Source organism: Equus caballus, chromosome 3 (assembly GCF_041296265.1).
Source record: "Equus caballus isolate H_3958 breed thoroughbred chromosome 3, TB-T2T, whole genome shotgun sequence".
In the NCBI taxonomy this organism is placed as follows: domain Eukaryota; kingdom Metazoa; phylum Chordata; class Mammalia; order Perissodactyla; family Equidae; genus Equus; species Equus caballus.
This window is the reverse complement of record NC_091686.1, coordinates 67666711-67684187: the sequence shown is the minus strand read 5'-3', so window position 1 is coordinate 67684187 and position 17477 is coordinate 67666711. Positions and strand designations below refer to the sequence as shown.

The 17477-nt window shown below is 37.7% G+C and overlaps 1 long non-coding RNA gene across 1 annotated transcript in view; it reads right to left on the bottom strand.

Moving 5' to 3' along the window:
* Positions 1–6638, bottom strand: part of LOC138923458 (uncharacterized) — a 37123-nt gene extending 30485 nt beyond the window's left edge. Inside the window, exon 1 of the long non-coding RNA XR_011437089.1 lies at positions 6592–6638. This is a non-coding gene — a long non-coding RNA (uncharacterized lncRNA). The remainder of the gene's footprint in view (positions 1–6591) is intronic.
* Positions 6639–17477: the final 10839 nt, after the last annotated feature.

Genomic DNA, 17477 nt, shown 5'->3' with positions numbered 1-17477 from the left:
GTCAAGACCCACAATAAACAGCATCCCTAAAATCAAAAGTGTTCAAATCAACAAAGGAGACTGTTATAAATATGTTTCAAATCATCTGACATCAAAGAAGGAATAGAATCATAAGAAAATAATAAGATACTAGGAAACCAAGCAGATTTTGGGGAGGGGACAAATAGATAATAAGAAAAGGAACACCAAATTTAAAAAAACCTAAAAACAAGGGGACTTCTAAAAATAAAAGTATGATTACATAAAGTAAAATCTCATTGGATGGCTTCAACAGTAGATTAGATTCAGGTAGAGAGACAACTATTTTAGATGCATCTATGATGCAGCAGAGATAAAAATATAGAAGATACAAGAAGGCAGTTAAGAGACTTCAAGAATAGTATGATAATATCTAACTTATTTCTGAAAGGCATTCCAGACGGTGAATGGGTGAAAAGTAATATTTGAAAGGATAATGACTAAGATGAAACTCCCATATTCAGGAAGCCCAGTAGATGCTAAGCAGGAGAGAAAAATAAAACTCACACCCAACTACGTTGTAGTGAACCTGAAAGAAACAAAATGCAAAGATAAGACCTATGAATGAATAAGCATGCGCCACCATGTGTCAAGTGCCCTAGAAGAGGGACTCAAGGAAAGGTGAAACCTGTGGCAGGTCTCTAGGAATACATGGTTTTTCTAAAATGATTGCTCTGGATAAAATAGTTGTAGAAAAATATCAAATTGCTCCAGTTTTGTATACATGTTTGTAAGGAAGAATCAGGGTCACCACATTTGGCTTGTGTTAGTATGCCTAGATGTGAAACAGTTTCTAAGGGATACAGTGAACCATTAAGATGAAATCAGCGTTAGTCATTCATTTATTTATTTGACTAATTTCACAACAAATTTTTTGCTTCCTTATGTTTGTGGTTCAAACACTATACACCTAATGAATCACACGTTTTACATTTTTTCACTATGATTTTTTTCCTTTAGGTGCAAAGAGCTTTTCAAAATGTAACCTGCTGGGTACATTGAGAAAATATGCCTTCATTCCTGCTCGCCGCACCCATCTTAATGTGTTAATGTGGGAAAGTGGTAAAAATTAATAGGTGAAACAGGATTTGGAGCTGACAGACCCTATTAATTCTACTATTTACAAGTTACGTGATTTCAGATAAGTAGCTGTTCTGAATTTCAGCTTATTCTTCTATAAAATGTTAATGTCTACTTTAGAGAGTGATTGAAAGGATGAAAGAAGTGAATGCCTTCAACCAATTTATGCTCCAGAAGTCAGATCAAATTACTTATAGTCCCTCTGAAGGTACTGTTCCATTTCTTGGCTTAAAGCTTGTATTCATACTGCTCCCTCTACTTGGAGCATTTCCCCGTGTCCTGCCTCCTTACCCTTCACCTGACCTGACATTTAGAGGAGCTAACATCTGAAGAATGATCTTAGTTTGTATATCCTTTCCTCTAGGAGGCCTTTGTCACGCCCCTCAAGTCTAGGGTATTTGCTCTTCATCTATACAAGCTGTCAAAATTATAATGGCTTAACATTTTAGCTCATTTTACAGAGGAAGTTTTTAAATCAACACAAACATAAATGACTTGCCAAAGATTATAAAACTAGCTAGTGGCAGAGCCAAGGCATGAAGCCAGGAATCCTGATTTTTATCCCCAATTATCTCTATTCCTGCTACCTCAGCTAGCAGGGCCAGTTCCACCCTTGTTACACCCAGCTTCTGGGATGCTGAGACATATAAGTTCCAGAAAGAGACCCTCTGTGTATTTCTGGCTGAGGTGCATTTCTTCCCCATGACACGGTAATTCATCAGGCCATCTAAGACATCCTGACTGATAGTCCTTGCCAGCTCTGCTAGCCTCCCCCTACTGAATCATCAGATGCCATAATCTTGGTCTGGACCAACATCTATCTTCTGCATTTTCTTCCTGGTGCCAACAGAAACATGTTATCATTTTAATTTAGCCAAATCTCCTTCCAGAACTCATCATTCACACAGAAATTTTTCTCTTCTCTTGAGACTTAATCATTATCACTGCTGGAAAGAATTGTCCCCCTTCCTCTCATCACCACCAGTCACCAATCGGTCAATGCCCGACCCCATTGGCCAGGGAGCTCAAGGAGGAGAAGTTGCATTCATTATCTTCCCCAAACCCACTGCTCCTCTGTTTTATTTTGTTAAACTACAGTTCATCCATCTGTTTAAGCTGGGGACTTAGGGGTCATCCTAGAGTGACCCTCTCCCTCTGCCCCGCATTCAGCCGGGCTCCAGGTCCTGCCTTTTCAACTTTTTTAACCCTCAGTTAGCCCTCCTCTCTCTTTCCTCTGCCACTGCCTTAGTTCTGGCCTGCCCAAGCTTTCACCTGTATCCCTGAAAGAACTTCCTAACTGGTCTGCCTGACCCCAGTTTGTCCCTATCCCTCTCATTCACTGCCAAATGATTGTTCTAAAATGCAAATCTCACCAGGTGAGAAGGATCCCTCATCTATAAGACAGGTCAATAATTAAGAAAGACCATTGGTTGTATCCTTTATGAAAATTATCTCTTATTCTTAAGATCTGCCTCTAAACACATCGAATGGACCCAGCTCTGACTCGGTCCTCCTGGAGTCATTCAAATTATGATACTCCTGGGGTCATCTGGTCAAAAGAGAGATCCACGCTCCTTTCACATCATTTTATTCAATTTGCTATTTTTTACCCATGGGACAAAACTTACATTAGCAAATAGGTACATGTGCTTATATTTACTGAAAGAACATGTGTACATGGTAAAAATTCAAACAATGTAAGAGTTTGTACAGATTTAAAAAAAGGGGCGAGGGATAAGTTTTCATCTTACCCCAAATACTGAGTTGCCTGGTTTCCATTCCTAGGAGTAATGACTTTTACCAATTTGGGTGAGTATGTAGTCCCAGAAATGTTATCTGGATGCACCAGCATATTCGATGTCATAAATGAGAGCATTATTGTATTTCAGAACATCTATTTTTGTTTATCTATTTATTTACTTACTTACTCAAGATGGGGAGTTGGAGAAGAATATTTTATTGAAGGTATGCACCATTATTTGTTTAACCAGTCCATTCTGAGGGACATTTAGGTGTTTCTAGACTTTTTTTTGTACAATAAATAATGTTTGTGAATATTTACATATTCATTTTTTGTCTACGTGTTATGCATGTATATCTATAAGATAAAACCACAGAACAGGAATTTCTGACTCAAAGGGTACGTGCATTTACATTTTGATAAACATTGCCAAAACATTTCCAAAGAATTTGCACCATTTTAAACTCCATCTATTAGACTGTGAAAATGCTTATTTCCCAACACCCTTGTATAGTCTTTGATGGTGCTATGTTATCAAACTTTTTGACTTTGCCAGACTGATAGTGAAAACTACTATCTCATTGTTTGAGTATGTTTTTCTCTAATCATGAGTCATGTTTGGCTTCTTTTCATTCTTTTGCAGGTATTTATATTTTATAATCTGGGAAATTTTTCTGCTGATTATTAATCTTTTATGATTTATCTGTAAGATATATTTATATATTAAGAAAATAAGCATTCTTCTGCAAAATGAATTGTAAAATATTTATTTCGTACTTTCTATTTGTATTTTTATTTTGTTTCAATTCTTCTCCATGGAAAAATATTATTAGTATAATCAATTCATTAAATTTTTCCTTAGTGGTATCTGGAGTTTGTGTTTTGCTTCCAAGCACTTCCTCATTCTAAAACTCATCTTTTTCGAATCTAGGTGTTTGATCCGCCTGGAAATTATTTTGGTATCAGAAGTCAGATGAGATTTAGCTTCAGCTTTTCTAGATGTTTAACCATTTGTCCCAATTCCATTTCTTTGTCATCCCTTTTCCCCCCTGGTTTTAAATACCTTCTTTGGCATATATTTAACCTCTGTGTGAATTTAGTTCCAACTTCCTGTTCTGTTCTACTGACACCTGATTCTTCATAAACTATCTTCTTAATTTAAAAATTACTCTGCCGTTATATGCTTTAATATTAGGTGGAGCCAATCCTCCTCTTGTAACTCCCCATTTTCAAAGATTTCATGGCTCTTCTCAAATGTTAGTTTTTCCATGAGAACTTTAGAATCAATTTGCCTAATTCCAAAGAAATGAAGCTACTTTTATTTACAGATCAATATAATTAATGTAATGTATATTAAATAATATAATCTATATTGTAGATTAATTTAGGCAAAATTGATATATCTATACTACTGAGTTTTTCTATCTAAGAATTGAGTATCTCTTTCCTGTAATTCAAATATATGTATGTGTGTGTCTGAGCCTCAGTTTCTGCCTCTGTAAAATAAGAAGAAAAATGGTAGTCACCCTCCACCACCACTACCAAGGATGCTGTAAAGGCCACATGTAAAGTGCTAACAGGTGCCTGGCATATGTTAAGTTTTCAGTATATGGTAGCGATTATTTGTTGTTAATATTATTGCTATTGTTCACGTAGTAACATTGTTGTTAATTATCATCTTTTTGCTCCTTTCAGTTAAGATCTAAATATCATTTATTTTTCCTGTATATCTAAATCGTTTCAATACTTTCTAAACAAGTTTCAAACCTTAATGTTTCCTATTTATCTCATTGTCTTCATCATTTAATCATTAATTAACACCTTATAGTTGGCACGGTCGTAGAGGAAAGGAAACTAGTTTTCCTTTCCCAGGAGATCCACTTTAAGCCTCATGACTCAATTCTTCAAAAGATTTTCCTCAGTCATCTTTCTACCTTTAAAAAACTTCTGCTGGATTCCCTTTACTTAAAAAAATCTGCTAAATAAGAATTTATTGGGATAAAGAAAAAGGATACTGCCTCCAACCTTGTACCCATCTCCAAAATATATATTGTTTAAATTAGGACTGCTGGAAAACAGGCTTCTTAATGAGGGAGTCACATACAACGTATTTAAGAATAATGAACCTGTGTTTAAAAGCTCTCTTCAATCTGGAAGGTTTTAAAGTAGTTCATGTTTTAAAGTGGATTGATACATTATGACAGTGTCATCTTCTGGGAAGAACAAAGGTAATTTTAAACTTTAACATAGGTACGTGTGTGTGTATGATATACGCACACAAGTATATCCATGTGTTTGTATATGCACATATATTAAATAAAAACTATACATATAAAGTATTTTTATATTGAATATATTTGTATGTACATAAATACTTTGTATTTTATACAAAAATTATATATATGCTTGTATACACAATATGCTATACATATTTTTATACAAAAATAATATCAAAAATATAGTTTTTCACTCAAAAAGAAATTTAACCACATTACAATATATTTTGGATAATAGATGAGAAGATAATTCCCAAGTCCTACTATATTAACATAATTTCTGCCACATCTTAGTGCATCTCCTTCCAGTCTGTTTTCCTGTGTATATATACATTTTAGTTATAAGTATAATGGCATAAGTCAACTTTAAGGGACATTACTAAGAGGTTTCCTGTTAGATCAAGGAAACACCACCAGAAGAAAGCTGGAGGTGTAGTGCCTTGAGGGCAGAGTTGGGGAGAAGGGTTCATAAGAAGTTAGGTGGAGCCTGGCTCCCCCCCCTTTCCCCATCAGGGAATGGAATGGTGCTGAGCATTTTGTGCAAGGCTATCCGGAGAACTACCCACACACCCATAAAAAGCTAACATGTGTAGGCTGCTATAAAACAAAGCACGACCAGCCAGCGTCAGTGAAAAAAGAATCACAAATAGTACAAATTAAGTAAAAAGAATTTTTACCCTTTTTCTATATCCCTCTATCCCTGTTCTGATGCTAGAAAATACAGAAGCAGCAGCACAAGTAGGGGAGGAGAGGGGACAAGGAGAGGAATTTCAAAGTAGAGGAAGATAAAAAGAACACACCTTTGTGATTTCATCCAGGACTTTAAATGACTCCCAAACTTATAACTCCACACTTGAACCCTCTCCTGAATTCCAGACACGTACAGCTAATTTCCTACTCAACAGTTCCACTTGAAAGTCTAAGAAAGTGAACATGTCCAAAATGGTACTCTGATCACTCCCAACAACCTGATCTAGCTGCAACTGTCTTCATCACAGTTGATGGCAAACTCATCCTTCTAAATGTTCAGGCAAAAAGTCTTGGAGTTTTCTTGACTTCTCTTTACCCGCACATCACTTATTATTTTTGTCAGGAAATCCTGTGGAATTTACCTTTGAAATGTATATAGAATATGACCACTTCTCACCACCTCAACTACTACTTCCCTGGTTTAAGCTCATATTATCTCTCACCTGAAGATGCCATTATCTTCAAATTGACCTCCTGCTTCAATACTTGCACAGTATATTTCAAAATAGCAGCCATAGTGGTGTTTTGAAAACATAAATCAGATAATGTCATTCTTTTACTCAAAACTTTCCAATCATTCTCTGTCTCACTCAGAGAAAAACCAAATGGTTTTTAAAACGGCCAACAAGGCCTTATGTTACCTGCCCTGCTCCATTGTCCCCACCTCACCCTGCTGGAGTCTGCCTATAGACTGGTGGCTTAAACAACAGAAATTTATTTTCTCACAGTTCTGGAGGCAGGATCTGGGTGCCAGCCTGGTCAGCTTCTGCTGAGAGCACTCTTCCTGGCTTGCAGACAGCTGCCTTCTCACGGTATCCTCATGGGGCAGGGAGTAAAAGAGAAAAACAAGCTCTCTGGTGTGTCTTCTTATAAATAGACTAATCCTATTGAATCAGAGCCCAACCCTTATGACCTCAATTAACTCTAATTACTTTCATAAAGGCACTATCTCCAAATACACTCATATTGGGGGTAAGGGCTTCAATATATGAATTTTTGGGAGGTCCACAAACATTTAGCCCATAATATCCTAGCTAACAATAAGACCTCATCTCCTACTAGGTCCCACTTGCTCACTGTCCACATCCACATTGAGCTGCTTGATTATCCTTCAACAACTCATACATATGCCTACCTTAGGGCATTTGCATAGGCTCTTTCCTCTGCCTGGAATATACTACTTCCAGATATCCCTGTGGGTAACTCCCTCACTCTGTCAAGTCTTTGTTCAAATGTCAACCTCTCAATTAAGCCTACTCCAATCAGCCTGTTTACAATTGCTACCTACCCTCACTGGCACCCCTGATCCTCTTATCCTGCTGTCTCCTTTGTTGTTCCACACAACCTTCTAAGACACCTTACAAGGACCTGGATGTATAGTAAGGACTCAGATAGACAGGGGAGGGACAGTGAGAACCTGGTGAGAGTTGCTGCAACTGCCCCAGAGGACCAGGGGGTGGGGTACAGGGAGAAGGCCACACAGGAGCTGAGACTTGAAAGGTAGGTGGGAGCATTAGGAAGTAGGCCTTTACTAGTGAGTGGCCTTTGGAAACCAAATAAGCTTAGCCCCCAAAAATGAATACAATAGTAGAACCACAAGCATTATGATAAGGCAATGAGAGGAAATTTCCGGCAGGTGGACATTTAGGGGGAAGGTTGACCCTATTCTATTTGGGCCTTGAGACTATATTTCATGAGGATGTGTTCCCAGCTTGTTTGCTTGAATAATAGGATGTCACCCCATCTGACTTTGCTATTGCAACTTTTCTCCTTCATGTGGGAATTGTCTTAGGAAATATCTCTCAAAATACCCGTATTTTAACAACTGTTAAATAACTAAATTTTAACAATTTTTGTGCATGGACTTCTAGCTTCGTAGATGGATAAATGAGGTGGTGCAGGATTTAATACAACTGGCTGTTCAAGCCATGGACATTCCAAGGCAAGTCAAGTTTTTTCTCTGACTGCCCTTCTACCCCATCCTTTACCCGACACCCAAAATGGGTGACTGTCAATACTCTAGGCAAGCACTTCCCACATTTAGGAATTCTGTTTTCATATATATGTGTACAATGTCATCATATTTCTAGGAGAAATAACTCTTCCATAAGTTAGGTAGCTATATCAGGGTGTTCTAGTTAAGGACAAACTGTGAAAAGTCTGGGTAACTAGTGAGCTGGTAACTCTTACTTTGCATTGACTGATTAACTGATATCATTTTTGGGTGGCAGAGGGGGATGACCTAGAAGAGGAGAGAAGGAAGGACCACAGAGAACAAAGTTAGCAGAGAAGAAGCGATGTCACCCGTCCCACTTGAAAAGTCGTTTGAGAGCCCCTTTGGAGAAAACGGTGGTAGGACCAGAAAACACAGCCTGAGATACATGGAAAGATTCAGCACAAGCAGTGCTTGATGAATTTATCTATCAATTTAATTTTTAAAAATATTATGTTTACCTATATTGACGTGATTCATTTGGACAATGGCAAGAATTTTGTGGTCTGACAAATTTTGTCCAATTGTCTATAGATAGCAGATGAGCACGATCATCAGTGACCCAACACGGTGCTTCTTACCAAGTCTATTGGTAATCTGTCACTGCACATCTGTTATGAGCGCGTACACAGGCAGCCTCCAGTGTAGCCATGGTGCCTCCCTGTCCTCCAGGGGGTAAACTCACATGATATTTTACAAAAATGGATCAGTGGAAGAGGGAATTGGCCAAGAAAGAAGAAAGTGCAGTAAATAAATGAAAAGTGACAAATCTGAACACGAAATTCAAATCAAATGTAAATGCAGTTACAGAAGAAATAGCTGACCATGGGGATATTGGCACTGCTGTCTTTGAAAAGCTCTAGCTATGTAGCCAGAGGAACTTCACAAAGGTGAACTGATCAACATCACTGAGGAAAATGGTTGTGATGAAAAGGATGAGGATTTCCCAGAGGAAGTGATGTCAGCAAAAATCTTCACATTGAAGTAACATCAGGGATATTTCATGACACTCAAAGTACAAAGGATAAGATGATAAATGCTGATTCAAATTGAGGAAGAATCCAACAGCTAAGGTATAGAAAGATGCTCCGTTCATAGCATAATTATACAATGAGAAGAAGGCAAGCACTGTTTAAACTACTCTTGATAAGTTTTTTACAAAGAATTAAACACTTTCATATGCAAAGTTTATAATGTTTAAAATTACAGTGTACTAAATAAGTTTTAGTTTTACTATTTTTCCTCATTTCCCTATACATTTACAACTGACAATAAGAGAGATTTTAATGTTTTGACAAAAATTTTAAGGGTGACGGGAAAATAATAATTTTTCCCATAACTATTAAGATTGCTTTGCACAATTGCAGCTTGCACACTCATTTTTGTGGTTCTACACCTCCGTGCAAAGTGAGGACAGAACAGCCTATATCAGATAGGGTAAATACAGTAACATTCAATGAATGCTTCCAAATGCCAGATACTGAGAATGAAAGCAACCATTACTGGCTGAAATAAATATAGAAGGAAATTCTAAATTTAAAGTAGCAACAATAGTAATAATGACAATAGATAATACTTTATGGCCATTTACTCTATACCAGCACCTTAAGATATTCCGTTACATAAAGTTATTTAATCACCACAAGAATCTTATGAAGTAGGTACTGTTATTATTCCCACGAGCAGTGATACAGTAGAATGCAGAGATTTAATAATCTTGTTATACAGAATGAACAAAGAACTGTCTTAAGTTTAACCAGTTTCTAAGGCTAGGTTCTGGAAAATGGAGAGAAAATAGAATCTTTCACTTTCTTGGACCAAGCCAGTTTGAAGCTTATTAGTAAATGAAAACGTCATTTCATGTAACCTGGCACACTTGCATTTATGCATTCATGCATTTAATAATTCAACAGAAATATGTTGAGTGCCTCCATTTGCCTGGCCTACTTCTAGAAACTGAGGATAAAGCAAAACTCTGTCCTTGTGGAGCTTACGTCATAGTGGGAGAGACAAGACAATAACGAAGAGACAAACATATCACATAATATCAGATTATATTATGATAAATTCTGATATGTATATGAGAAAAATGAGATAGGGCAAGGAAGAAATTTTTCCCTTGGACAAAGAAATTGCTAAAATGTTCCAAAAAACTTTTCTGAGGATGGGACATTTGAACAGAAAACCAAATAAACTGAGAGAGCAAGTCACGTGAATATCTGGTGGAATAACCTTCCTGGCAGATGGAAGAGCAAGAGCAAACTTCCTGAAATGAGACTGTGAGTGGCAAGTTCTAGGAAGAACAAGGAAAAAAAGGTTGAAATAGTGAAATAAATGAGAGGAAGGGTCTCAGACATGAAGCTGAAGAAGTAGCCAGGGACTATTACAAAGGACTTTGCAGCCATGGAAAAGATTTTAGATTTTATTCTTAGTGTAGTGAGAAGCCAATGACGGGCTGAGAGCAAGAGAATGAAATGTTTTGTCTCATTTTAAAGTATCACCCTGGCTAGAGTGTAGAGAATAGAGAGTAAGGGTGGGGAGCAAGCAAGGAGGCAAAGAGACAAGCTTGGTTGCTTTTACAGTAGTTCATATGAGACAGTGATGGAGTCTTGGACTAAGGAGGGAACAGTAGGGAGAGTGAGAAATACTAAATGAGTGATATATCCTGAATATACAGTCAACAGAATTTGCCAATGGATTTGATGCAGATTGTGAAAAAAAGTGAAGAATCAAGGTAGGCAACACAATTTTGGTCTTAGCAACTGAGTGAATGGTGGTGCCTTTTACGAAATAGACTACGGATAAGTAAGTTTGTGTGGGAGGGTAACTAGAGTTCTTTTTTTAGACATGCAAGATTTGAGATGCCTGTTAGACATTCTACATGGAGATGTTGGACAGTTGCAACATCTGTTCTGCTGCTCAGAGAAAAGGTGAGAGGTATCTGAGTCTGGTGCTCAGAGGAAATGTGACAGGTGGAAGTATCAATGGAAGCATCATCAACAAATGAGTAGTAATTAAAGCCAAGGAACTAGATAAGGCAACCTAGGTCTTCATTGTAGATAAAATTGAGAAGAGGCCATGGGATGGACTTGGGCACACGCCAGCATTTTGGAGTCAGAAAGTTGAAGATGATCCAGCAATGGAGACTGAAAAAGAAAAAAACCAAACTTTGTATTTTATACTTGTATTTCAAATGACTAATGACCTTGCCTACAGTATAAGTGCACCAGACATATGACATCTTACAAAAGTCCAAATAATGGAGGAAAAATGTGTGTTATACTCTCTGAGAAAAGTTGCTTTTTTTATTACGTTTTATTTTTTATCTATTATTATTATTTATTATTTGTTTATTAAAAGTTTTATTACAAGTTTTTTAATTACAAGGACCATCTTAAAATTTGAGGTTTAATATCACCTGGACTTAACCATCCAGTGTGAATTAGGTTGACAGCTGGTTTACACCTGGTTCTTCTTTTTCCTTTCTGTGGAATCTCCTGGGTTATGAACTTACTAAAGGGAGTCTCTTACTAGACTGACCATTAAATGTAGGTGATCAAAATTAAAGTTCAGCTTGGGGGAAATTAGCAAATTTCCTTAGGAATAAGGAGTTCTTTCATGCTACACTTATTTATCTGAGTTCTTGATTTTCTCCAGATCTTAATCTAATAAATCTTTATTTTGTTGCCTCTTGAACTCTTAAAAGATTTTTTAAAAATATTCTGTCTCCCATTTTTATTTGTCTTCTATGGGAGTATGACTCCAAATAACCTAGCCTTCCATTATTGGAAACCAGAAGTCCCAATCCCATCTCTATCTGAGAAGATTTTACCCATGTTTTCAAAACTCTGCCACTGCTTCCATGATATTCTTCTTGACTGCCTCATATGTGTGTGATTTCTTTCTTCTTCAAAACCCATATCATCTCTCTGACTCTCCTCCCTATTAGTCACGAGTGCCCTTGGTGGTTCTCTTTTTATCTCATGTTAAATTCTTAATGGCAGGTGGCATGTCTTATGTCCTGAAGCAACTAGTTCATGCTTTGCACAAAGCAGACACTTAAGATTTATTTAATTAAAAAAGATTTCAAAGTATTGCTTGAGAAATCAGTGATTAAACAATCACTTCAGTTATTTCCCACATTTCTCAATTGCAACAACGAATAGACTTGAGCAATAAAAAAAGTTCCCAAGTCTTTTCCCTCAAATTCCACTTGAGTTTACATAAAGTAATGTGACAGCCCAGTTCATTCTTCTTCTAGCAACCGCCAGCTGCTGGAACATTCAATCACTATTAGTTCAACTTGTGATAATAAATATGCTTCATCAGTCCACTTCACAGAACTTATTAAGTAGCCGCAGTTCACAAAGAAAGAAGGAATTTGGCTCCCAAGGAGCATAATTCTATACAGATGTGATCCAGCAAGACCAAATGCTGGCCTGCATGACAATACGTGAAATGATGTGGGGAAGCAAGGAAATCATTTACATAAAACGTGAAACATGTGTTGCCTTGATTGCCTGTATATTCCAGGGGAAAATTGTTATTGGCCTGAAAATAATCTAAAGTTAGAAATCCCACAACCCAGCTGACAAATTCTAGGCTTGTTAATTACTAGCTCCTTAGTGAATCTAAGACACTGTGGATTGTAAGACATCATTATTTTACATACCATTTAGAAAGGGAAAAATCAGTCAAACAATCTATATTCCCTGTTAGTATTAAGCATATCATGATTTCAGTGACTTTAAAATGTGATAAAATATCCTTCTTAGAATCATTGAAATATAGCATGTATCTTAACATCTTTGAAGCTCTATTTCTCCACGGAGTAGACAAATGAGTATAAAAATACTTTCTCCATAAATGTAAGTTTCCTCGTCATCCTTTCTTTATCAGTCTCAATACTGACCCAAGGGAGTCCAAATCTACAGCAGCAGAATGAATAGTTGTATGAAGCTGAAGGTCTGTCACCAAACCCGCCCACAAATAACGGACCGCAGGTTGTGCAGGTTGAGCCACAGGCTATACAGCTCAGGAAAAGCAGTTCTTTCCCCCGTAAACTTGCTTCTACCCACTTATGATGTATCTACCTATGGAGAAGAAGGTGTATTGAAAAGTTAACTGATCCGGTCTTTCTGCTTCCGAGAGGAAGATCGAATTATTTGGAGGGGTGAATGTGTAATAAACTAACTGGATTTGCATAACTTAACATCTCTATCTTACCTTTCTCAGAGGAGCCACCTGCCCACCTATAGCATGTGATCTGCTCTGCTTTCTGCCATGTTTGAAAGTAGCTTACTCAGCAGGACATGACTGAGACTTTCCAACCCAGCTAGTGACTGGGTAGGTGCATCTGCTTAATTCTGGGGTTCAGTATTAGGAAGTTCACCTACCCACAGGTACAAACCACAATCTCTAATATCTGCTTTATTAGTAGTAAGGGTGATATTTTGGTCTCTTATCTACAATAATTTTTCTTATCTTAATTAGATCAAGACTCATAATTCAGGAAGTTGTAAGGGGTGTTATTTGTAGGTTCCCTAAAAGAACAACTGGCATACCCATCCTTGGCTCTGATGAGCAGGCAGGCCTCTGTACTAAAACCCAAAAACTATAATAAAGGTTACCTATTCAAGATAGCACTGGGAGGTTCAATTCGTCATGTCACCATCCCTTCCTCACCCTGTTTGACACAGTCATGATTACAACCCCAGCCTACATCTGAGTGTACTATTTCTTATCTGCAGAGGAAGGAGGCCACTCCTTTATTCTCCCTTTTCTCTGGCCTCTCTTAGCTTCCTCCCATCAGCAGAGCTGTCCAAAGCTTTATCTCTAACCCATGATGGACTTGGCTGTCCTCCCTTTGCTATTAGCCAGCAAAGAAGCAACCAGGCACTGATCCAAACCAACCAAAGGGCAGGCAGCTGCAGGCTATTAGAATGACACTGGCATTACCTAAAGGTTCAGCAAGGACCACATATTGACTCATTGTGAGCCATCAAATTGGGTGAATAAGGAAGTTTATCAGTAAAACCACAACCAACTTTGTTTGGCCACATTCTCAGAGACCAACAAACTGGGAGCAAAGGAAGCTGTGCAAGGATATCAAGAAGTGGGATATGAGGACAGCCAGAACATTGGACTGCAGGAATGTTGCCCAGCTCCATGCCCTCTTACTTCCTTGTATACATTCTGTATCAAAACAAATAAATTACATCTTTACCAGAAAAATTTAGCCAGAATGCTTGCTTTTGTTTTTTGTACCAGGGGAAAACATCCTCATACAGTCCACAGAGTTTCACATTACTTATTATAATTTGCAAATATTTTATTTAGTTGTGCCCTGCCTCACGTCCCCTGGGCCCAACCTCTACCCAGCCATTCATGCATGAAACCACTCTATGTAAGTACAACCTGATGGCACTTGGCCTTAGCCTTACACCACGTCTCTTGCTTTGTGCCCTGGAACTTCTCTGACATGGGGGCACCAAGGAATGAGAAGCAGTTGACCTCCTTTGTGCCATGAGTGGGTACTGGAGGATATTGGTGGGCAAATTCTCCCTCCTTCTATCCCTAGGGCAGATAATTTGGAGGCACATCTACACTGAGTACTATCACTGTCTCTGCACCTGGAACAGGCTGTAGAGGTCCCATCCCTGAAGATTAGAAGAAGCATGGACTGCTTCAAAAGGATAGAATAGCATTTGGCACTAGTGAATTTGGAACAATGCAGAGAGAGATGGTCAAACAAGTTTGTACTACAACTTGATCTGATATCTTTGCAGGAGAAAGGCACTAGACCTAAAAGAAGTATATCTATATAACTCTCTAACATAAAGAGATATTACTATCACCAATTAGAAAGAGAGAGTGAGGTGCAGAAACAAAAGTGAGACTCAGTGCTCACCGAATACAAGTTCTAGCCTAAGGCTGACTCTGCTTGCAATGATTTTTAAAATATTATTTTAGAGTTTTTGGAAGACTTACAGTACTTCTGGATTTAATCCATTACAACACACTAGATAGATGGAACAATTTTCAGTCATACAATTGTTCAATATAGGTAACTTATTTTACAAAGTTTCTCCTCTTTCTTTTCAAATCAAGATGGTCGAACTACCATATGATGCCAAGCACAGTGTGTTCCCAGCACAATGACAGATTATACATTTGTGAGGTTTTTATAAGTGAGACATTTCCAAAGAAAATCTGGGTAAGTAACGAGATGAAGTCCAGATCAATAATAGAATAATCGTGTCCATTCCTGGTTCTTTCCGAGCCTGAGCTTCCCCTGAAGAAGGAGTCAAGCTGTTATGAATCTACAGAGATGACTTCTTTCTCTCAAGGTTAGACATGAAGAAGGTCCACCCCATACCACTGCCTTCAGTCACAGCCCGGGAGACAGTGCTGAAAAGAGTTGGAAATGATTACAGATCAATCCAGCAGCCCAGCCAAATAGCATCACTCTGGAAAGTTGCTTTGGTGGCCTCAAAGGTCACACTTGTTCAGGATACACACTCGACTCACCTAGAAAAAACATTTTGAAGGGTTTGAAGGGTGAACTGGTATCATCTAGAAAGAAGAGGAGGAAACAGGACTTGGTCACTCAGAGAATGAAAAGCTTATTTGTGAGTATCTTCTCTTGCCAGTGACCAGCAGTCAATCTTCAGAAGAGAAGAGCAACAACTTCCCTTGGTGGAGTGTTGTCCCAAGCTGGGTCTGCCTTTTACCACTGCAGCGAGAATTTTTTCTTTCCTACCTCATTTTCTTATGTATTGCAAACACCATGCACCTACGTAAAGTCATTCTAGCAAGAGGTAACTTGGATTACAGACAGTAATAAAATCTGTGGAATCTTTCTTGGTTTTTATCATTAAAATCATCCAAATTCAGATCCTTACCAGAATAGACATTTACAAATTCTCAGAAAAGAATCCGTTTTTACCAAACATATCTTTGCAAAATCTATTATGGTTAACCTATTGCAATGTGCTTTATCAGTAAATCAATGTTACTTTTAGGAATAGTACATTGACAGATAAACCATCTACTCTGAAAGTTCAAGATGCAGCATAGCATTATGAAATGTTTTCACACTTTCAGGACCAAGAAGGAAGAACCCGTGACTGCTTAGTCTAAAACCAAACATTGTGAAATAATTTTAATGGTGCTTAGGTCAGATTCAGAACTTTGATATTTTGGAATTTAACATTCGTGCTGCACAATGATCTTTTAAGAGGTCCTTTCTAACATGGTGACATGATGGTGAACACAAATTACATTGGAAGAATTCAAAGTATTAATATCAATTTGCTGTCTGAGGCTGTTCAACCTGAGCCGGCGTGGTTTTCATATATGTTTAGGAAAATCTACTGAGCCTAAAGCAGAGAAATCACTAAGCCCCACTTAATTCCAGCCTGACTAATATATTCATCAGAGTAGGCTGTTAAGCCTCAATCAGTCAGAAATACTGTCTAGGTGAAAGAGTCTTCATTTCCTTCCCCCCAGTGAAGCCTGGCTTTGATCAAGAACTCAGAGTATTTTATCTTACTTTGCCAAACTCTTAAAATTGGCAGGAAACTGAGTTTTAATTGGGTAAAATAAGCACCATAACATTTAGAAGAAAAGAGCCGGTAGTGACAGAGTAGGGTCTAGACCAGTTGTTTTCAACTTGTGGTCTAGGGACCGTTGGGAGACTCTGAGACCCTTTCAGTGTGTCTGTCAGGTCAAAACATTTTCACAACTCTGAGATGTTACTTTCCTTTTTCCCCCTGACTCTCTCATGAGTATACGTACAGTGGAGATTTCCAGAGGCTATATGACGTGTGATGATGTCATTGCCCTGATGGCTAATGGAACGTGAGTTCATATTTTAAATTTTCTCATTTTTAATTTCGAATACAGTAAATATCAATGGTTTTAATTTTAAAGAAAGCTCTTTGGGGTTCTCAATAATCTTTAAGCATTTAAAAGTGTCTTGAGACATTTAAAAAAGAATGAAATCTTGCCATTTGCAACAACATGGATGGGTCTCAAGGAGATCAGGCTAAGTGAAATAAATCAGATAGAGAAAGACAAATCAGGTAGAGACAGACATATTATCTCACTTATATGTGGAACCTAAAACCAAAACACACAAACAAAACCAAAAGAACCAAGCTCTTAGATACAGAGAACAGATTGGTGGTTGCCAGAGGCGAGGAGTGAGTGCTGGGGTGGGAGAAATGGGTGAAGGGGGTCAAAAGGTACAAATTTCCAGTTATAAAATAAATAAATCATGAGGATGTAAATGTACAGCCTGGTGACTATAGTTAATAATACTGTATTACATATTTGAAAGCTGCTAAGAGAGTAAATCTTAAAAGTTCTCATCAAAGAAAAAACTTTGTGATAGATGTCAAATAGACTTACTGTGGTGATCATTTTGCAATGTATACAAATATCAAGTCATTATGCTGTACACCTGAAACTAATATAATGTTATGTGCCAATTATATCTCAATTAGAAAAATTGAAAAATTAAGAAAGTGAAACACTAAAAGAAAAAAGTTTTCTTAAGAGCATTTAAAAGTGTCTTGAGACCAAAAAATTACTAGTTTAGAACAATGCCGTCCAA